This window comes from Pan paniscus, chromosome 4 (genome assembly GCF_029289425.2).
Source record: "Pan paniscus chromosome 4, NHGRI_mPanPan1-v2.0_pri, whole genome shotgun sequence".
Lineage (NCBI taxonomy): Eukaryota > Metazoa > Chordata > Mammalia > Primates > Hominidae > Pan > Pan paniscus.
The window spans coordinates 100,114,177-100,137,906 of NC_073253.2; positions in this window are offsets into that span (position 1 = coordinate 100,114,177).

Here is a 23,730-nt window from a genome sequence, read left to right on the forward strand (position 1 = left end):
GCAGGGAATAGGGGAAGACAGTGACAAAGACGGCTCCAGGAAGAGAAAGGAGCAAAAAAACACCCTTAGACATAATGTTCTAGAACAATAGAGAAGATGCGGATTTGAAACACAGTCTTCAAACTGCCTTATCATTTTCTTTTATTATGTCTTAAAACTAATTATTTATTGTTTTATAATTTCCATTATATATTATTGTTCTGTTTTTTAGTTTTATATTCTTATGGTCTCCATATTATCAAGCTATTGTCTTTAAAGCCAGAAAATAGAGATAAGACAGAGGAAATATAAGAATTATGTAACCATAAATTCTAACTCTTTGATGTTTTAAAAATAAGTATAATTTAATCAACATGTTGATTTTTTAATGAGAAAAGATGCACTGAGTTCCATCTGAGAGACAATTAAGATTTTAGAATATATCTTGTCATTAGTAACACTGGCAAATAAATCAATAAGACATTTGCCATGATGTAAATATTTCTAATAAGTTACCTTTGAATCTCGTCAGAAAAACAAAACTACTACAGTAGTTCCTGCTTATTTCCTTCCTCTAAGAAACACACTCAGGGACAAACCAGCAGATTTCATATCTGTTATGCATAGTACCTTGACTATCAGAAAGAAAAGAAATGCTAGATAAGTACTCACTGCTTGACTGAATATGGTCTTATAAATAATTTAGGAGTTTACTACAAACATCTCTTTCTAGACCCACCCAAGATAAAGATCATAACATTTTGATAAACACACAAAAGCCCCACACTAATAGGCATATTTATTATATATTTGTAAAAATCAGTAAGTTGATGTCACTATGCTGTTAATGTTGAAAAATAATTTATTGTTCACATTTCTTGACATGCACTTATTATGCTATCCCTGATACTTGGGGAAGCCACTTTTGTTCCTAAAGATAGAAGAGCTTTATTTAATACAGGTGGAGCAGTAATTATGATCAATGTAAATTTCCAAGCACAGATTGTGCAAGCTGCTGGTGCTGGCAGTGTGCTTTGTGTGTATGGATGTCCACGTGCCAAATGTTGTATCTATTAGTCCAGAGACATCAGCAGGATTGGACATCAGCTGAATACGGCATACTGAAAAGTAAATAGGAGCTCAGTATATTATCTTAAGATGCAAAATCAATATGAAAAATTAAATGAATGAGATAAAAAATGATTGATGAAGTTTGCATAAATTTTACCTTTTATATCAAATGCCCCTAGAAATTCAAAATCATTATCACTTAATTATACAATTTTCCACAGTTTTTGTTCTTGCTTTGTGTAAATTCTATAGCATTTTGAGAAATACCAAAATCTGGAATAATGTAAGAAAAGATTCTTGTGGGATAACTAAAATGATAGAGTGAAATTGATACATGAAACAATAACATGCGAGTAATACATGCAGAAATACATACACATGCTTAATAACGAAATGAAGGCTGGTGAATTTATGCATCAACATGTGAGCTCCAATATTATGAGTACTGCTAAAGCTACTTTTATTCTCCCCACAATCCCATATATATTCTGGGTGCAAATATGTCAGTTATAGCTGTCGAAAGTAACTTTCATAAATCTGTAGCTTGCCTTTCAACTTTTTTATGATGTCTATTGATGAACATAAATCTTATATTTAGTTAATAATCTTTATTTATAGCTCATTTTTATTTTTAAATAAAATTAATCCTTTCCTAATATGAAAATATAAAATGTCCTCTTGTATTTCTAGAAATGATTAAGTATTTTGTTTTTCACATTGAAACATTTAGTTTGTATTGAATTAATTTTTATTAATGGTTCATATATGGATTACATTTCAATTTCTTGTTCCTTTTGGATGTCCAATTATCTGAGCACCATTATTACTAATTTCTTTAAAAAATAAACTTATTTGGTTTAGCTGTAAATGTATTCATTCAATAGATCAATCTTTATGACACTGAATACACCTGTCTTTGAAATAGTATATTGCTTAATTTATTCAGGTATTTTATATATTCCAGAGTGTTTCATGTTTTAACCTTGAAATTCTGGCCTACTTTTTATATCTATATCCCTTTTACCTTATAGTTTCATCATTCTTATTAAATATTGTTTTTTAAAATGTTTTATAACTTTTTATTGATAAATAGAAAAGAAATTCATTGTTTATGCTGAAATCTACAACCTTACTAAATTCTTAACTAACTCTAATAATTACAACTTGTCTATAAATAGGCTTTAGGGGCTTTAATATAAATATTCATATGATTCATTAATAAAAGTGTTTTTTTCCCTCTCAAAATTCATTTTTTTCTTCACTGACTTGGATTCTTAGTGCAATTTTACATAGAAAATGTTCTTTGTTTTGCTGCTGATTGAGAGGAAATGCTTCTAATGTTTTAGCGAGGAAATTATATTTGCTAAATGTTTTTAATAGAGTTTAGGAGGTTATAGAAGTTTCTTCATATCTCTGATTTGCTAGGGATTATAGGTTGAATGGGTCATAAGTTTCATCATGTGCTTTTTCTACACATTTTTAAAGGACAATATGGATTTTTATTTTATGTTAGTGAGCTGAGTTAAATTTATGTATTTTATAATGTGAAACCTTCATTGAATTTCTAGGATATCTTCTTAAAATATAATACTATGTTGCTACTAATATTTTGTGTTAGATTGTTTTCTGTATCTCTTCAAGGTACTAACTTAGTTTTGCTATCAAGTTAATACAAGACTTATTAAATGAGTTGCTTTTTCTTTTCTCTTTATTCTATTTTGTTTATGAACTTGCTTAATGCTGTAATTATAAATTACTTGAAGTTTGTGTGAACTCACCTGTAAAACCATCTGGGCCTGGTGTCTTCCTTCTAAGAAGTTGTTAATCATAGGTTTAATTTTATATAGTGTTTTAAGATAACTTACATTTCTCTTTATTCTTCAATAAGTCTTACTATCTATTTCAAGATATCTGTCAATTTAATTTTTACATTTTAATTTTTATTGGCATTGAGGTTTTCATGACACTCTCATTAACTTTTTAATGCATGCAGTATCATTAGGAAGTCCTCCGTTCAATTTCCAATATTGCAATTTCTCTCCTTCTTTTTATCAGTCTTGTTAGAGGTATACTTTTTTATTAGTCTTTTCAGTATAGCCACATTTTTGACTTTCTTTAATCTCTCTATTGCATCTTTAAGAAACCAAACTGTAGTAACACTGCTCCTGAGAAAATTTGGGCTTATTCCAGAATCCAGGGAAAACTACCAACGTGAACTCACTTCAGCTCTCTTCAGTGTTCATAGATCCATGGGATAATTTCAGGGTCAGCTTTTCTCTAAGTTTTGTGGAAAATATCAGAATTAGTTTCTCTGTTTCCAATCTGACATTACCATTTCTCCTGAGTGCAACCTGGTTTTCTGTGTACCAGTTTGCAAGGGTCAGTTTTTACCTCACTGTTTATTTTTTTAGTTTTTATTTTTATTTGGATATTTTCTTTGCTTATAACAGTGCTTTAAAAGCACATTTGTTGTAAATTATCTAGGATAAAGTTGTAGTCTAGCGAGAACTCCCCTCAGGGTATCTTTCTGTCTTCCTACTGGAAATGGAATTCCCTCTGGGATATTTTCAAAGTTTTAGATATTTCATATAACCCGTACTTAAATATTTGATTTCGGGAAACGTGCATTCTCTGAAGTTGCATCTTCAAGCCTTCAGGTAAATTGTGAAAGTAATTTAGTATGCAACAATTGAAACCTTAGCTATTATATTTTGAAAATATGAAAATGAAAATAAAGGCCAGGCGCAATGGCTCACACCTGTAATCCTAGCACTTTGGGAGTCCAAAGCGGTGGATCTCTTTAGGCCAGGAGTTCAAGACCAGCCTGGCCAACACGGCGAAACCCTGTCTCTACTAAAAATACAAAAATTAGTGGGGCTTGGTGTTGCATGCCTGTAATCTCAGCTACTCAGGAGGCTGAGGCATGAGAATTGCTTGACCCCAGGAGGCGTAGGTTGTAGTGAGGTAAGACTGGGCCACTGCACTCCAGCCTGGGCGACAGAAGGAGACTGGCTCAACAACAACAACAACAACAACAACAACAACAACAACACCCCCCCAAAAAAAAAGAAAAAAAAGAAAATAAATTTCTTTGCACTGAGAGAAATCCCTTTCCAAAGCTAATATCTTACCAAGTGTTTCATATCATATTTTAGGTGTCTTGATATTACCAAAAAGGGAATGGAAAAACTAACATTTATTGAGCTCCTGCAATGTGCCATATATTTTATTTGTTGTTCTTTATTTGCCAGCTCAGTAAATCCTCAGACCAATTTTATGACCGTTATGGTCATTTTTAATTTGAAGAAAGAGAGAGATGAAGATATTTACACAGTCTAATAACAATTGAGGGACTCAAATTGAGGTTTGCTTGACCTCAATGTTATTCTACCATATACTACTGCTAGCTCTATTTTATAAGTGTGGAAATTGAGGTTTCTAAAGTCTAAAAAATAACTTATCTATGTCTTGTGCCGGTTTTCAAAGGGAATGCTTCCAGATTTTACCCATTCAGTATGATATTGGCTGTGGGTTTGTCATAAATAGCTCTTATTATTCTGCAATACGTTCCATCAGTACCTAGTTTACTGAGAGTTTTTAGCATGAAGGGGTGTTGAATTTTGTCAAAGGCCTTTTCTGCATCTATTGAGATAATCATGTGCTTTTGTCATTGGTTCTGTTTATGTGATGGATTACATTTATTGATTTGCGTATGTTGAACCAGGCTTGCATCCCAGGGAAGAAGCGGACTTGATCGTGGTGAAATAAGCTTTTTGATGTGCTGCTGGATTCGGTTTGCCAGTATTTTATTGAGGATTTTCACATCGATGTTGATTAGGGATATTGGTCTAAAACTCTTTTTTTGTTGTGTCTCTGCCAGGCTTTGGTATCAGGATGATGCTGGCCTCATAAAATGAGTTAGGGAGGATTCACTCTTTTTCTATTGATTGGAATAGTTTCAGAAGGAATGCTATCAGCTCCTCTTTGTACCTTTGGTAGAATTTGGCTGTGAATCCATCCGGTCCTGGACTTTTTTTGGTTGGTAGGCTATTAATTATTGCCTGAATTTCAGAACCTGTTATTGGTCTATTCAGAGATTCAAATTCTTCCTGGTTTAGTCTTGGGAGGGTATATATTTCCAGGAATTTATCCATTTCTTCTAGATTTTCTAGTTTATTTGCATGGAAGTGTTTATAGTATTCTCTGATGGTAATTTGTATTTCTGTGGGATCAATGGTGATGTCCCCTTTATCAATATTTATTGTGTCTATTTGATTCCTCACTCCTTTCTTCTTTATTAGTGTGGCTAGCAGTCTATTTTGTTAATTGTTTGAAAAAAACCAGCTCCTGGATTCGTTGCTTTTTTTGAAGGGTTTTTCATATCTCTATCTCCTTCAGTTCTGCTCTGATCCTAGTTATTTCTTGTCTTCTGCTAGCTTGTGAATTTCTTTGCTCTTGTTTCTCTAGTTCTTTTCATTGTGATGTTTGGGTGTCGATTTCAGATCCTTCCAGCTTCCTAATATGGGCATTTAGTGCTATACATTTCCCTGTAAACACTGTGTTAGCTGTGTCCCAGAGATTCTGATACGTTGTCTCTTTGTTCTCATTTGTTTCAAAGAACTTCTTTATTTCTGCCTTAATTTCTTTATTTACCCAATAGTCATTCAGGAGCAGGTTGTTGAGTTTCCATGTAGTTGTGCGGTTTTGAATGAGTTTCTTAATCTTGAGTTCTAATTCTATTGCACTGTGGTCTGAGAGACAGTTTGTTGTGATTTCTGTTCCTTTACATTTCCCTATTCAACACGGTGTTGGAAGTTCTGGCCAGGGCAGTCAGGCAAGAGAAAGAAATAAAGGGTATTCGATTAGGAAAACACGAAGTCAAATTGTCCCTGTTTGCAGATGACATGATTGTATATTTAGAAAACCCCATCGTCTCAGCCCCAAATCTCCTTAAGCTGATAATCAACTTCAGCAAAGTCTCAGGATACAAAATCAATGTGCAAAAATCACAGACATTCCTATACACCAATAACAGGCAAACAGAGAGCCAAATCATGAGTGAACTCCCATTCACAACTGCTACAAAGAGAATAAAATACCTAGGAATCCAACTTACAAGGGATGTGAAGGACCTCTTCAAGGAGAACTACAAACCACTACTCAATGAAATAAAAGAGGACACAAACAAATGGAAGAGCATTCCATGCTCATGGACAGGAAGAATCAATATTGTGAAAATGGCCATATTTCCCAAGGTAATTTATAGATTCAATGCCATCTCCATCAACCTACCAATGACTTTCTTCACAGAATTGGAAAAAACTACTTTAAATTTCATATGGAACCAAAAAGGAGCCCACATTGCCAACACAATCCTAAGCAAAAAGAACAAGGCTGGAGGCATCATGCTACCTGACTTCAAACTATACTACAAGGCTACAGTAACCAAAACATGGTACTGGTACCAAAACAGATATATAGACCAATGGAACAGAACAGAGCCCTCAGAAATAACACCACACTTCTACAACTATCTGATCTTTGACAAACCTGACAAAAACAAGAAACGGGGAAAAGATTCCCATTTAATAAATGATGCTGGGAAAACTGGCTAATCATACGTAGAAAGCTGAAACTGGATCCCTTCCTTATACCTTATACAAAAATTAATTCAAGATGGATTAAAGACTGAAATGTTAGACCCAAAACCATAAAAACCCTAGAAGAAAACCTAGGCAATACCATTCAGGACACAGGCATGGGCAAGGACTTCATGTCTAAAACACCAAAAGCAATGGTGACAAAAGCCAAAATAGACAAATGGGATCTAATTTAACTAAAGAGCTTCTGCATAGCAAAAGAAATTACCATCAGAGTAAACAGGCAACCTACAGAATGGGAGAAAATTTTTGCAATCTACCCATCTGATAAAGGGCTAATATCCAGAATCTACAATGAACTCAAACAAATTTACAAGAAAAAAACAAACAACCCCATCAAAAATTGGGCAAAGGATATGAACAGACACCTCTCAAAAGAAGACATTTATGCAGCCAAAAGACACATGAAAAAATGCTCATCATCACTGGCCATTAGAGAAATGCAAATCAAAACCACAATGAGATATCATCTCACACCAGTTAGAATGGCGATCATTAAAAAGTCAGGAAACAAGAGGTGCTGGAGAGGATGTGGAGAAACAGGAATGCTTTTACACTGTTGGTGGGAGTGTAAATTAGTTTAACCACTGTGGAAGACAGTGTGGCGATTCATCAAGGATCTAGAACTAGAAATACCATTTGACCCAGCCATCCCATTACTGGGTATGTACCCAAAGAATTATAAATCATGCTACTATAAAGACACATGCACGCGTATGTTTATTGTGGCACTATTGACAATAGCAAAGACTTGGAACCAACCCAGATGTCCATCAGTGATAGACTGGATAAAGAAAATGTGGCACATAAAGTAGTTTTTTCCAAACACCATGGAATACTATGCAGCCATAAAAAAGGATGAGTTCGTGTCCTTTGCAGGGACATGGATGAAGCTGGAAATCATCATTCTCAGCAAACTATCACAAAGACAGAAAACCAAACACCGCATGTTCTCACTCATAGGAGGGAATTGAACAATGAGAACACTTGGACACAGGGCAGGGAACATCACACACAAGGGCTTGCCGGGGGTTAGGGGGCTGGGGGAGGGATAACATTAGGAGAAATACCTAATGTAAATGATGAGTGGATGGGTGCAGCAAACCAACATGGCACATGTATACCTATGTAACAAATCTGCACGTTGTGCATGTGTACCCTAGAACTTACAGTATAATAAAAAAAGGAACAAAAATTAATAAAGGGAAATTCTGTATTTACAAAAAAAAGTAACTTATCTAGATAAAAAATGAACATGGTTCACCCTAATTCCAAACTCTATGCACTTTTTAACATATGTTGCTGCACAAATGCTTCATTACCACCATATGAAATATAGATACCTCAAGTGTCTCATATTTGTCAATGATCAGGTCTCTGAGAATAGCATTTTGTATCACAATTCCTTTAAGTCATGTATTAGCACAGACACTGACTATCTAATTTTTAGACTATGGTAATGACTTTTGTCCTGTTCCCAACACAATCAGTATCATTGCAAAATTGCTTTATTTCTCCGTTACTAATTAAACTATAACTTTTCCCCATTCAATAATTCCAAATATTTTTCCATATTTTTTTCTATTAAATTTCTTTATTCTGGAATTCAAGACCCTTTGCACTCCTTTCTTTGCATAAACCTTCCCCTTTTAAAACTATGTTCAACCTATTATTTTGCTCCAGTAAAGTAATATTGACTTCAAACATTTTTGTAACTTTTTCAAGAAATTCTATAAATTTTTATGATTAAATATTGATAAGTTGTGTCATTCCCTCCACCTTCAGTTTAAGTTTGTTAGCTGGATTTTATTTAAGAGTGATTATCCTAGGAAAGATTTCCTGGGTGAGGGTCATTGGGTGAATTATTTGACTTTTGTTTAGTATTCTGCTCTGCTATAGATTCCTCAGGTACTTTCTGGTTCACATTAGTAAAGTAATGATCAAAATCCCCTAAATTATAATTCCCCAAAAGAATGTGGACTATGTGTTGGTAATAATATCACGATATTGTATGGAAGTCAGTGGTTAATATGAGGTATACACGTGAGCTATGAACAGAACTGCATCACCTCAAAATTCATATGTTGAACTCCTAACACTCAATATGATGTGATAGTATTGGAAGATTGAGCCTTTGGAAGGTAATTACATTTAGATGAGGTAATGAGGGTAGAGCCCTCATGGTGACATTAGTAGCTTTATAAGAGACACTGGAGAGTTTGTGCTGTCTCTCTTTTCCCTGCCATGTGAAGATTCAGCCAGAACATGGCTGTCTGCATGCCAAAAGAGGGCGCTTACCAGAAACCAACCATTTCTGACACCCTGATCTCATAATTTCATCCTTCAAGACTGTGAGAGAAAAATGTCTATTGTCTATGTATGCAGTTTATGGTATTTTGTTATGTCAGCTTGAACAGATTAATATACATATGTATAATATGTAGTATATATGTGTGTATTCACACATTTATGATTTATGGGCTCCTTGCCATTAATACAATGGGCATTTGATGAATATTTCTTGTTTTTATTCCATATGGTATAGTTAAATGTGAAGATATCATAGAAGTTATAAATTTAAGACTGGTAGAGAAAGATGAAAAAACAGAGTTTGAGGAAAGATCATGATAGAGTACCTAAGATAAACTCTTTAAGGGTTGTTTTAGAATTGAAGATGAGAAAGGAATACACACGCATACACAGACACACACACATACATGCTTTTAGTCAGTTTCTATAAATTGAAATTATTATACCTTATAGGGCAAGTTGGGACAAACTGGGCCCAATCTGGTCATTCCAGTTCAATTTTATAATTTAAATTCTCTCTTTTGGCAAAAAAGTATTTTACAACTCCTTTTTCTCTCTCTTTTATTTTGTGGAATCAGCATTCAACAAGACAAGCAAAACTAAAACTATAATAGATAAATGAGAGATTAAATAGATGATAAATAGATATAAAGATTATAAAGTATCCTTGAGAATTGGCTTACATATTTGTTGGAACTGCTTGAACATGCTCTCTAAGGCTGCGTTTCCGTGATGCAGGTTGAAGTCTACAGGGCAGGCAGTAGTCAGGGAGTGAAATCCCAAGTGGATTAGAACCCACAAGCATGAGCTGGAACCTCAAGATGACAGAAGGAAATCTGTATCTGTTCTTCTTGCTTCCAACCTTGGTAATAAAGTTATCTTACAGAAGCCAGGGCCCTGCACTGCATAGCCAAACACATATCAACATAGTTGAAGAGTCAGAGAAGCTGAAGGATGCTACAGGAGACCAAGGAGCAATTGCAGGCCTAATTGATTTCCTGTCCTAAACTTAAAGCAGAATATACTACTTAAACTTTTTATTGTTTTCTCCTATTTTTTAGTGTATTAGTGGTATCTTAATTTACCTATTTCACATCTGCCTTTGAACACATGAAGTAGCCATCAAAATTAACATTCTTTACAGTATAAAATGATTGCTATGATCTGAATCAGGTAACAATGGGTCCGGTTCTAAAACTGTTGAAATGATTTGAAACTAGGCATTATTAAGGATAAAGTAAATTCGCTCGTAAGCCTCAAATTGTACTCCTTATATACATATATGAGGATATAAAAGGTTTTTTAATGAAACTTTTCTAATTGTATAAAACTTTGCATTCTTGTATTATGAAGCTTAGAAGAACTTAAGCATAATAAATACACCAATTTCCAAGGAGAATTCTTAAATTAATCACTGCTGGAATTGAAAAGGAAGTGTATAAAACCAGAATTGCAAAACTTAGCCTATCACCTAATTGTAGCTTATATGGAAGAGAAATTTAGACTTCTTCAAATTTTTATTTGAAGATAGTTGAGAGAGTACTGTGAGTTTTCTCTCACTCATTTATGGCAGCATTAAAAGTCCCATAAGGGAAGTATTGATTAAGCTGCTTTTAGGGGAAGAGTATACTTTCAAGGAATAAAACTTGTTATGACTGGATGCTTCGTGATAGGCGAAATCTCATAGGCTTGCCCTTTATTGCTTCAGAGCCCAACCTCCAAAAAACTTGCACTATTACAAGGACGAGATTAATTTCTAACCTTCACACCTTCATTTCCAAGAACTACCCAGAGTTCAAAAATACTACAAATATATATTCCAAATAAAATTCCTCTTCCACTTTTTATTCTTTGTCAAAATAATGCTCCAGCTGGCAGACAAAATGGACTCCCTGTGACTCACTGAGATGTTCAAAAGTTGAAATAGAACCAGGCAGGCATGACAGAATGAGGGAGCCGTCATGGACTCTGCATTTTCAGAAAATGTTTCAAAACCTCCTTTTTGTTATCAAACCAGACCAGTTCTTTCTATCAATGTTGAAACAAACTACAGCTAAAAATTCCTCAACAGGGCCGGGCGCGGTGGCTCACACTTGTAATCCCAGCACTCTGGGAGGCCGAGAGGGGCGGATCACGAGGTCAGGAAATCGAGACCATCCTGGCTAACACGGTGAAACCCCGTCTCTACAAAAAATACAAAAAATACAAAAAAAAAAAAAAAAAATTAGCCGGACGTGGTGGCAGTCGCCTGTAGTCCCAGCTACTCCGGAGGCTGAGGTAGGAGAATGGCGTGAACCCGGGAGGCAGAGCTGGCAGTGAGCGGAGATTGTGCCAGCCTGGGCGACAGAGTGAGACTCCGTTTCAAAAAAAAAAAAAAAAAAAAAAAAAAAGATTCCCCAACAGACCACCAGGCCACCACAACTGACCACCTGGAGCCACCCAATAAAAGAAACTTGTGGTTTTGGACTTAAAATTCATCCATTCAGGACTCTGCCCCTAATCTCTACCTACCCTCAGGTTTTTTCTTTATAATCTTAGACTCTTTTGGCCTAGATCAAAGCAAACTTTGTTTTGACCCAAAGGCTAGGTCTCCCCAATCTACAGATTGCTTTTCAGAAAATGAAGTTTCTTTTGCCTCGGCAGATGTCATGATTTTTTGTGGACACTTTTTATCAGGAGTCTATCTTTCCCTTTTGTCAATCACTTTGAATAAATATGCAATTTTCTTGAAAATTTTTTTAGTTACTAAGAGAGGTATGTTGAAATCTTCTATTACAATGATAGATTATCCCATTTCTTATATGTATGTCACTTAAAAAATTATAGCTATTGATTGCATGAGATTATTGATAGATATAAACACATTGAGATTTGCTATATATTCTTGGTTGATATTAACACAAATAATATGAAATACATTTGCTCCATTTTACCCCCTTTTTACAATTTGTGCTATATTTGTTGTAAATTTATATACTCTACAAGATGCCATTTCTGTTTTACATAGCCCACATTTATTTAGAAATAGTCACCTATTAACTCTTCCCATCCTGTATCTTCTTCCTTCCATTTGAGACCACTTTTCTTCTGTTTGAAGAACTCCATTTAATGTGGATCTGTTGATAAGTACTCTCTTTTCTTTGTTGTTTCTTCACTGAGGAAATGTTCATACATATAGAATTTTTGTTTAGCAGCTGTTTCTTCTATGCTTTTAAAATTTCATTCTTGCTTCCTGGTTTCTATTAGTTGCTTTGAATAGTGAATTTAGCTTTATTGTTTTCTTTTTGAAGTTAACCACATCTTTTAATTTTTTATTATTTTTACATTTTTTCTTTTATTTTAAGTAAACTAAACATAAATGATTATGGTTTCTTTTAATTTATACTGCTTGGAATCGTTAAATCTTAAATTTAATGATTCTTAAATTAAAGATTTAACGATTCCAAATTTAACTTAAAATTAAATTTAACTTAAAATTAAACTTAAATTTAAATTGTTAAATATGTTGTTTGAGTTATTTTTATTAGTTTAAAAAAATTATTAGCTTTTATGTCCTCATGTATTAATTCTGTTAAAACATTCTCTCCTTTCATTCTGAGACTCTGATTAAAGAAAAATTAGATATTTTTGCTGAATCTTATATTTCTTCCTGGTACTTCTGAGTTATTTCTTCTTTGTTTGCTCTTCATGGGTCAGCCTAGATATTTTATTTAATTTTTCCAGTCCACTCAACTTATTTTACACTGAATCCACTTTGCTGTTAAAATGATATATTTATCACTTATATTCATTTATTATAATTTCTGTTGTAAGATTATTATTTTTGTGGCTTTGTCTTGTATGGTAAAATTCTATATGTTACTCTCTAGCTTTTTTAAGCATTAATCACACCCACATCTAATAACTCCTCTGAATCTCCTGCAGATCTATTTTTATTATATTATTTGTTCTATCACTCATATTTTTCTTTTTTAACACCTTATTGTTTTATAGGTAAGTTTTTATAGTTTCTATGAAAACCTGAAGAAGTAATTTTAGAGTTTGGATAGTATAACTTTCCTTTGGTGAAAGTTTACAATTTAAATTTTTAAAAATTTATAAAAATTTAATATATTAGAATTTAATATATTTTGCTCTGCCTGGGCAAATAGAATAGAAGCTGATCAGCAGATTCTCTGATTTGAAGCTGGACTTGTCTTTGAAAAGACTTGCCTAATCCCATGTCATCCTTACTCCTCTAAGACATAGCACTTCAGGGGCTACAGGTAAAACTCTTAGCCTTCCTCCTCCAGGTGGGGCCATAAATAGGAAAGTTTTTATTCTAGCCTTTTAAGGATTTCAGAAAGTCTGCTCCAATTGATGTTCCTAAACAGCCACTTACTGCTTGGCTTTTGAGCCTTTCAACTGCTCCTTGGGACTCAATAAACACCGAGAAGTGGGGCTCAGAATCTCAGCTCACCTCTCTTCCCTTTCCTTCTGCCTAATATGTTGTATTCTTAAGTTCATACCCATTCTTAGTCCTTCATTTTATTTGTATGATGTTTGTTTGTTTGTTTATTTGAATTTGATTTTTCTTATTGGTTGAGAATATTGGTCTAGAGATAGCTACACTTCCTTTACTAAAAGTAGAATTTCTGTTTTCCCTTTTGTAATATTCAATTCACTTTAAACTATTCAAATATAATACAAATACTCAAATACATATTAAACTATATAAATAATGTGTTTCCAAATTATCTTTATTAACCAGTCAGTGTTTCTTCTTTTGATATACATTGAATTATCATTGACTCTTTGGTTAATGAATTCTGGAATCAGAAAAAAATAAAGCTAGCTTAAATACTATGAGAATTAAAAGTAGAATCTTCCTATTTTACTCACTTAATAGATGTAATTTTAGTACATACTGTGACACTCAATGTGTGATATTTTGCAAATTACTTCTCCAAGTCTCAGTTTTCTCAGATAAAAGAAATGAGTTCAACTAGATGATCTTTAAAAGTCCTTCTATACCTAAAATTCTGTGATTTAATAAGAATAAATTAAACTTGAATCTTTGATGATTAAAGTTTAATTTGAATCTTGAAATCCATGAGATTTTTGTAGTTTCTAAATTTAGAATAAAATAATATTCTTTTCTATCTCCAGCACTAGAAGATGTCCCATATGACCTGAATAAGTTTCAATGCAATAATTACTTTGAAATTATAATTGCCAAGAAATTTTGAAGAAGTCTAGCAATATTAGGAAACTACCATATTACATATTAATAAACATTATACAGTCCTAATAGTTTTAATAGTAGGGTGTCAATATAAGACTACATAAATTAATAGATGGAACAGAATGGAGAATCTACAGATACATGTATATATGAAAGAGTTAATTAAGACAGTGAGATTTAGCATCGTCTATCAGTGAGGAATCCTAAACTTGTCAGAAAAGGGTGCTGAGACATTTATCTATACAGAAAAAGAAGTAAATCTCCACTTCACAATACACAAAATCAAGATTGAGTAAAGATCCATACATAAAAATTATATTTTTAATTGCATCAGGGTTGTAAAACAAATCTCAAACTTGAAATTTGCAAATCATAAAAAATTGCAAGTGCAAGTGTAGGAGATAGAGAAATTTTAATGAATAAGATTCAGAACTTTGTCACCAGACTTGTATATGGTGTCAGACACATATCACCCTGCCCCATTCTGTGTGTATGAGCTTGGAATTATTACTTAAACAGTTGAATCATTATCTTCCTAAAGTGTAAAATGTGAATTATAGCACCTGTTTTATGAGAAATGCCATGCAAATTAAATAGGAAAATATCCAAATAGTGTATAGCAAGAAACAAAGTATTATCAATTATTTTAGGAATTATATTTTAAAAATCTCATTTGTTTTTCTGCAGAGATTGATGATAGTGTTTGAGGAGGAACTGAAAGATTGAATAGAGACATTAAGTTTGGAATATTTGTTCCTTCATCTAACATAGGGTAAACATTCCTTAGAGATACAGAAGAAACAAGTCAGGGTAATTCTCCTTCAGTTACTCTAGTCTAGTAACTTCTTTGAAGAATGAGAAAGGAATGTCAGTCAGACAGCTCTTGAAAAGATGAACAAGTGGTGCAGAAGGCTCACTCAGTTAAGAATGAAGACCATAAAATATATTGGCTACGATCTTTATGTTGAGTGGTTTATCACAGCTTAGCATCTTAAATATAGAGACAGAGAAAGTAGAGTTTTACTGTTTTAAATTTAAAGCTCTACAGGGTTGACGTAGCAAGAGGAATACTTTTTATAGTTCTTATTAGGCTAGCTAAGATATCTTGATACACAAGACCTATAGAAAGAGAACTAAAGCCATTCAAGGATAATAAATGAGAGAAGGGAGGATTGGAAGAAGTAGGCATTCAATGATTTCTGATAGCTTATTACTTGTAATATGGGAGTAAGAGAGTGAAGATTATATGCAGTTGAGTGGACATGACTGTTCAAGCTGAAATTCCTAAAAAAATATCTGAAGCCCAGCTGGCAAGAAAAGTACATTTGTTCAATGTGTTAAACATAGGTAGGTGGAATTTGTTGGTGATAACTTAAATTTAGTCTCTTTTGTACCACCAGTATATAGAAATCCCTGACCTATGCTACAGACTTTAAATATTGCATATATCCATATGAACTGTTCTTACAAACTAGCTTGTTGATCTTAAAAGGATTCTAAAGCTGTGAGGATAATGACATAGATAGAGACAGAAATAACCCTGTGAGCTTCACTGAACAAGTTTCCTTTTGGTATGGAAAGTTTTCATTGTCAAGCTAAAGATGTCACCTAGCATGCAAAGACTTTTATTCCAACTCAGATAGCAAAGCCCCATTTCACCTTTTTCTATAAGAAACTGAAAAGGTCAAATGGTGACAGTTTTTATAGCAAAAGAGTTTAAAGTATAAGTGACTAAAACATTGGTTAATTATGAAAAGTGCTTTAACTTTAGTACATTTTATAGAAAAGAGACCTTTTCCTTTTAGCCCTAAAAGGAAAAACATTTAAGTGCATTTTTATTTTAATCACTTTTTAGTTAAAATTAAAATATGAAAAAGATAATTTGTTTTTGAACTTGGTCTTTCTGATGAAGAAAGCTTTACGTGGAAGAATTATTCTTGTTTCTTTTATGTTTCCTTGTGTCTCTCAAAATGATTCTTAATGAATTGCCAAGTGTAAGTTTGAGACTAGAATTTATAGACCACAGTTATTCATTCCAGTCAAATGCCACAGACAAGAACAGCAACAAATCAAAGTTAATTTGTAATTGAAACCCACTATTACTAAAAGCAATTTAGCTTTAAAGAACCTTGACATGTTCAAAAGATGAATTACTTGATGCAGCTTTGTTATTTAAAATTATTTTTAATCATTTAATAGAAGAGAAGGTTAAATTTAGGAAAGCCAGACAGGAATGGAATCTATTTCATGTTCTTTTAAAACTCAGAGGATAAAATACCTTTTGAAGATAAATTAAAATGCATTTCAGGGAATCATAACAGCATTGGGTGAAGTTTTAAGGCAATTGCTATATTGTCAGTGTGAATATAATATGATAAAATACTTCATAAATTAAGAAAAAGTAAATTTATATGGGTGCCTTGAACTTTAATTTTCCCCCTCTAAATACATAGCAAATTCTCTTTTGCTTTATTTTCTACTTTCATGCATTGGTTCCATAATATATATGAATGAGAAAGTGAGTAAATTAAGTTCATAATTTTGCTTGTAACCTAATATTTTAAAAATGCACAAGCCTACTCATAATTTAATGCATACCCATTGCTATTCAGGAGCTATATTTAATTCTATTTAATTTAAGTATATAGCTAGGAAAAAAAACCTTTTTTTTACTAGTGTTAGTATGGGCAACACCTTATCTCTCTTTTTAAAAAATGTAAAATATGGTGACCTAGATGAATATCTCTAAAATCAAGTCTTAATCAATTAGAAATAATAAATTTTCCCCATTTCTTTCATTTACACAGACGTTGCATATAGACAGTTTCTCCCTCAAGAGCATCTGCTTGTGGAAGAGAAAAACTATTGAACCTGCCTCTTAAGTACTGGCTTCCACTGATTTTGTATTGGTACTCTGCTCTACTTATTTGAGTGGAGAAGGAAGCACTAGTAGCAAATATAAAAGTTTCAGGTTTATAGTTGAACGCAGCAGAGATGTGCCAAAGCAAAAATTCATTGGTAACAAGAAAAATATCTTGATTATTGGAAAGCTTGATCATCTTGATTAATACTCTATGTATAATTAGCAAGATCTGAGGAAATTTGTCAATAGAAATACTATGTGCATGAGGGTATTTCTCTGTTTTCACATGGAATCACTAAGTTTGGGAATAACAAAAGACATGAAGGTTTTACAAATGTTGTCGAAAGCATGATTGCAGTTTTTATGTACATGTTTCCAGACAGATTAAAAGCCACAATTTTAATGAAAATTTTATGAAGTGGTAAGTGCAAAGAGTTGAGAATTACAATTATGATATATACATAAAGCTATGACAGGCAAATTGGTTGCTTAATCAAAGCATCCATGCTGGTAGGTATTATTTGACATGTCAAGCTTAATGTCAGACATTAGAGATTAGAAATCTAAATATCCATCACAATGGTTTGATATTACTATAAACAAGATTACTATAAACAAGATAAGAACAAGATTGAAAAATGAAGGAAAAATTATGTAAGACAAAAAGGCAAAAATTGTTAAAAGCCAAACCTAATATCAGATATCTCAGTATCCCCAGGTTAGGTATGAAAGGAGAAAGTAACTCAGCAGAAAAATTCAAATGCTGATATGTGTTCCAAAACATGGTATTTGAATATTCAGCTAAATTAAATGTATGTGTAGAAAGAGAGAGAGGGAGGGAGAATTAGAGTACTATAATTAAAATGTAGGGTTTATTCTTATTGTGTACTTATTGTATACTTTCCTCATAGTTTATTCTTATTGTATTCTTATTGTATACTTTCATAATAATAAAATAACTGACTCTTTGCTTGGATCTGAAGTCTAATGTACTTTGGGAATACATCCCCATCCTAATTAAAATAAATAGCCTACTCATGGTAAATCATAATTTTGTAAATTTTCTCTTATACTACAAACATTTTCTCAGAAAAAAACATACGTTCTTCATGCCAGACATTTTGTTTATGCATGTGTGTGTGTGTATGGTTCTGCTTTGATAACGATAAGATAAGCCCATTTTGAGGAATTCTCTTTTGTCATCTTCTTAGGTAGTACTCAATTAATGTTTTGTGTTTAAACAACTGACCCTCAGCATACATATGTCTATGGTTTTGTTTTCAGATTAGTTGACATAAATTGAGACACAAACATGCTACTGATAAATTCCAGCTATCTAACAAGGGAAACCATGTGGCTTTTGTTCCAGTGTCAATAATATTCAACTTTACCCTCAACTGATCATACTTTTGTATGAATTATATGAATATAACATAAGTTATAACATGAATATAACATATAAGTTATAACATGAATATAACATATAAGTTATAACCTGAATATAACATATATGTTATATGAATATAACATGTAAGTTATATTGTTCCTCTACACCTGAAAAACTGTGAATTTTGATAAAAGTTGTAAGTCATTTTTTTAAAGAAGTATGACATTAATCATCATTGACTAGAGCTGGGGAAGAACTGTTAACAATATCTAGCATGAGTAAGTCCCTGCATTTATGTTAAACATAACCATCCTGGGTTTCCCTCCTGTAATTTATATGTTAATTGAGGAAAGTAGATACAATGGTTTTCATTTGATCCCTTAAGCATTTTGTATCTCTATAGTAACTCAATTACCATCTACCTCTCTGTAAAGGTGACAACCTACATTTACAATTTAGTTTCAACAAATCTATACGTTTTGAGAAAACAGATAATCTTATTAATCTTTGAGTCACTCTTACTTCATTCTTTCTACTTTTTCTCTTTTCTTCTAACTTATAAGAAGACAATCACTTTTTCTCTTAGAACAAATGGATAGAGGAAAAAAAGAGAAAAGAGTATTCTATGAAGACTGACTTTGAGATGGAGCAGGGTCCTCTCTTAGGGGCCTGCACTCTCCCCACCCCCTCAAGGATAGCAATAAAAAAAAAATATTGAGTCCCTTCAAGGGAAATTCTAGGCCCTTAGCTAGGCCTGAGAAGTAAATAAATTAAGAAGATAATAATTTAAACAATAGTCACCCAAGCAAGTCAGAGTCACAGGTGTTTGGTTCTCCATAGAAATTAAAAGATAACATTTTTTATTAGAGACACGGTCTCACTCTGTCACCCAGGCTGGAGTGCAATGGCACAATTATAGCTCACTGTTACCTCAAACTCCTAAGCTCAAGAGAGTCTCTTGCCTCAGCCTCCTGAGTAGCAAGGACTGCAGGCATGTGCCACCATGCCAGGCTTTTTTACTGTTAGTAGAGATAGGGTCTCACAATGTTGCCCAGGGTGGTCTGGAAATCCTGGCCCCAAGCGATTCTCCTACATTAGCCTCCCAGAGCACTGGGATTACTGGTGTGAGCTACCATGCCTGGCCCAACATCTTAATGTACATTCTTAAATTGTTTTTCAGAAACCAGAAGCCTGCCAGATGGAAAATATGAACCACTGTCAAGCAGACCTGGGACAAGGGGGAACTGAGGACTGAGCTCTGACCATTGCTCTTTGTTCTAAGTTGAGCAAAGGGGCCTGGAGAGAGTCATGCCTGCAGGCCATCAATCTTGCTAAATTGGTCACAATGGCTAAGTATATATTGTGGCTTGGTCTCTTGACCTGACTCTGTGATAGCAGCACACTGTGATTAACAGGTTTCCTTATCTTAACTAACACATGTTAAAGCCAAACCTTAACACTCCTTTCTGCTAACCCCAAGTTTTTAGACAAAGGCTTACTCCCTTAACCAATTGCAAATCAAAGAATCCCTGAATTTACCTATGACTTGTAAGCCCCTGCTTTAAGATATCCCACCTTTTGGGGCCAAACCAATGTATGACCTTCATGTATTGATTTACAATTTTGTACATAACTTCTGCTTTCCTAAAAGGTACCCCTGCCTTTAAAAATCCTTGCTTGTTACCCATCAAGGAAGTTTGTGTCTTAGGCATTAACTGCCCATTCTCCTTGTTTGCCACCCTTCTTTCTCTCGCTGCAAACCTCAGTGTCTGTGTTTGCTTTACTGCACCAGGTGAGTGGACGGTTCAGTAACAACTTGACTATAGTAGAGTATTAATACACAATTATCATGGTAAGTGTGTGAATATGTAGGTTAGGTTCGGTGTATTGAGTGCATTGAAATATGGCTAGAGGCGTAATATAGAGCTGCTTCATGAATAGTATCACAACAATAATAAAAAAGACATAAAAAATAGAAATATAAAGTGTTCCAAGTTTCTTATTTAACACTTGCTCTTTTTTGCAATCCTGATTCTACTTCTTCTTTTCCTCTTCCTTTTCTATCTTCCTTTTCTTTCTCTTTTTTCTTTTTTTTTTTCTGCTCTCTGTTATTCTTAGGTCCTAGTGATGTTGGAGCCTTAAGGGCAAAAACTGGTTGAGAAGCAAATGAGAATAATTATTTTCTTTCTCTATTCTCTAAACTGTAAGCTAAGTAAGTAGGAGCTAGAAGAAATTTCTTATCACTTTCTGAATCATAAAAATAATAATTAACTGAAAAGACTAAGAATTGGTATCAAGGGAGAAGAATACACAACATGTCTTTAAAATTTATAGTAAATTCAATTATCTAATAAAGCAAATGGCTTCTAAGTGGACCTCATTTAAAATATTTTTCACGTTTTGCCAAATGGTCATAGTATACTGTTTAAAGCTCCTTGGCAAATAAAGTCCTGGACATGCTAAAAGATGATGAATTCACTAATGATTGGAAGGAATAGTCCTTGGTATAAGATTTGTTCTTCTGCTTTAGAATAGGACATGCCAGAAAGTCTTGTTGATAGTTCACTATCAACTTTTTCCCTCAAGTATACAATACTAGTCACCTAAAGGTCATTTATAGCCTATTTTGTTAAAGAGGTTTAATTTCTTCTTGCTTCAAGGTATACCTTGCCTTGGTCTATACATCATTAATGTGATCTAAACATCAGAATCTTTTCAATAGCCTGTATATAGAACAAGATAAACTGGAATCTTTTGAAGTTTAGTTCTATACATTCACAGAGTTTTATAATCTCCCAGTCCTCATGCCCAGTCTCAGCTGTGGATGCTGTAGCACCTCAGCAACAGCCTTTATAAAAAAAAAAAAAATCCTCTGGGAAGAATTACCATAGCAGAGAGTTATGCTTCTTTTTCTCATTCGCATGTTAATACCCAGAATACTTTTTGAGTTTATTCAGGGTGGCTGTTTTATAGTAGAGATGCCATCTGAACTTTAAGAACAAATTAAAAAGACTTTGGTGGACCTATGAGCCCACTGAGTTCTTTTCTATAAATGTAAATGATAATAAAAAAAGTTCAATGTCTCTAGCAAAAGAACAGACGTTCTTTTAATATGCAAATATAAGAACTCAACATCAACAGTGTGTTAACTCATAATCTTTTTTTTGGAAATTTTTAATTTTGTGATCCCATTTCTCTGCCAAACTGCATTAGTTTCGTTGTTTATAAATCAGTCCTGGATTCCCTGATGCAGAAAGGCCAGGCAGTCAGCTTAATACGCCCTTAAGCTGTATTAGCCTTAAGCTTCTCTGTCAGAGAGGTCTGTAGACAATTTCCATAGGGAGAAAAAAGGCAAAAATATAATACATGGCTAATTATATGGGAATGATACGAAATTTGGGAAATAGTTTCTGTTTTATTTTCTTAACACTAAGAAAATAAAAGGTGCCTCTGACAGGAGAGGCTCAACTGTAGGGCACAAGTGGTCCATTCTGAGCAAACACACGAATGGAAAAGGGCATATAGTATTTAGTAGAACATTTGATGCTTTTAAAGTTCCAGCACCTTTCAGCCGACCATCATGTTTTCTATCTGATAATAACTTCTTCCAAGTTGAATCACCATGGTTGACTGCACCCTATCACACCTTTGGATTAGGAAAGTGGAACTTAGAAGTATTTGTGAAGTTTCTTGATTATTCACAAGTTAACTACTAATTGAAATAGGCTGCAGCAAAACACCCAGTTCACCCCAGCATACAGCAAAAACACTGAACTATGGTTCAACAAATTAACCTTCAGAAATTATTATGACCTTAGAATTATTGCTAAGTCAGTGATATATTTTTTTCTTTTTTCTGGAATGAAATTTGATGATAAACCTTTGGGAAGGATGGAACATCAAATTAAATCCTTTGATAATTTTCTGGAGAGTATAAAAATAATTAATATTCAGAGATATTTTAGTTAAAGAAATACAAAATCTTTCCATTTTTATTTAATTCTTATTTGTATATACCTACATTCTTAGAACGTTAAAATTTTACTGGAAGAAACAAGATTGCTGCTGTGAATATGTAAATATTTAATCTTGTTTTGTTTTTGTTTTTGCTTTTTTTCTGTAAACATTCTATTGAATCTATTTCTGGAGTATTTTATAATAACTAAGTATTTTAATACCTTCAAGTTCCTGCATTTTATACTGTAGTTATATTGACTTTAAAAACACTAAAATGATTTACAGTCCAAAGCAGACAGCAATTTGTTCATTGACACTGATGCTAAACTCACATTCTTAATTTTACAGCTTGAAAATGAGATTTAGCTACAAAGAATGACAGTTATGGCCATTATCTTTTGTTTTCTGTTCTAATTTGAGAAGTGAAGACACTTTTGCCACTTCAAGTGATTTGAAGACACAAAGAGGATATGTATGAAGAGTTTGTTAGTGTGCGTATAGTTGTACAAGGCAGCCAATCTGGCTTGATTAAAAAAATGGTTATAAATGAGTACTGTAAAAACCTCACTTATGTGGAGTTTTTAAAATGTAGTGTTCAATTTTGGTATAGTTTTACATCAATGTGATTTACTATTTTGGGGAGAAATTTACACATTCTTTTAAAAATTAGACACTTTTGAACATAGAATTAAAGGTTGAAAAAGACTTCACAGGACTTAAGAGTTTACATTTCAAATAAAAATCCCTTCTAGGACTGTGTATTGCAAATTAAAGAGTTATCTTTGGCCTCTCCATAATAATGGAAATTTCTTCAACCAGGAAGTTTACAATCCATTGTCAGGCAGTTCTAGATTATATCAACTTCTGTCTAATATTGACCCCAAATCTGACCTTAATTGCCATCAATTTATCAATTTTTTAAAAATCTCGTAATAACTTAGAAAAATATAATGTCATACATATTGGAGATCTTCAAAAGTTTAAAGATATTTACCACTGCTTCAACACTATCCGTATTTGGTTGGTTGATTTCAGAATGCCTTGTCTCCTACTTTAACATCATAAGAAAAATATAATATTGTTTTCCTTGTTCATGTGTGGCCTTAATCTTTGGCAAACTGTTTACAAATAATATTGAACCCTTGCAGACACTATTTAACACAAGAGGCTGTTTATCTTATCACTGACTGGATTCCAGGTTGCTATGCTTTGTTGCTTTGGTCTTTACCATCCTCGTCTTCTGTTAATTTTTGCTCAAGCATTGGTTTTTCTTAAGATA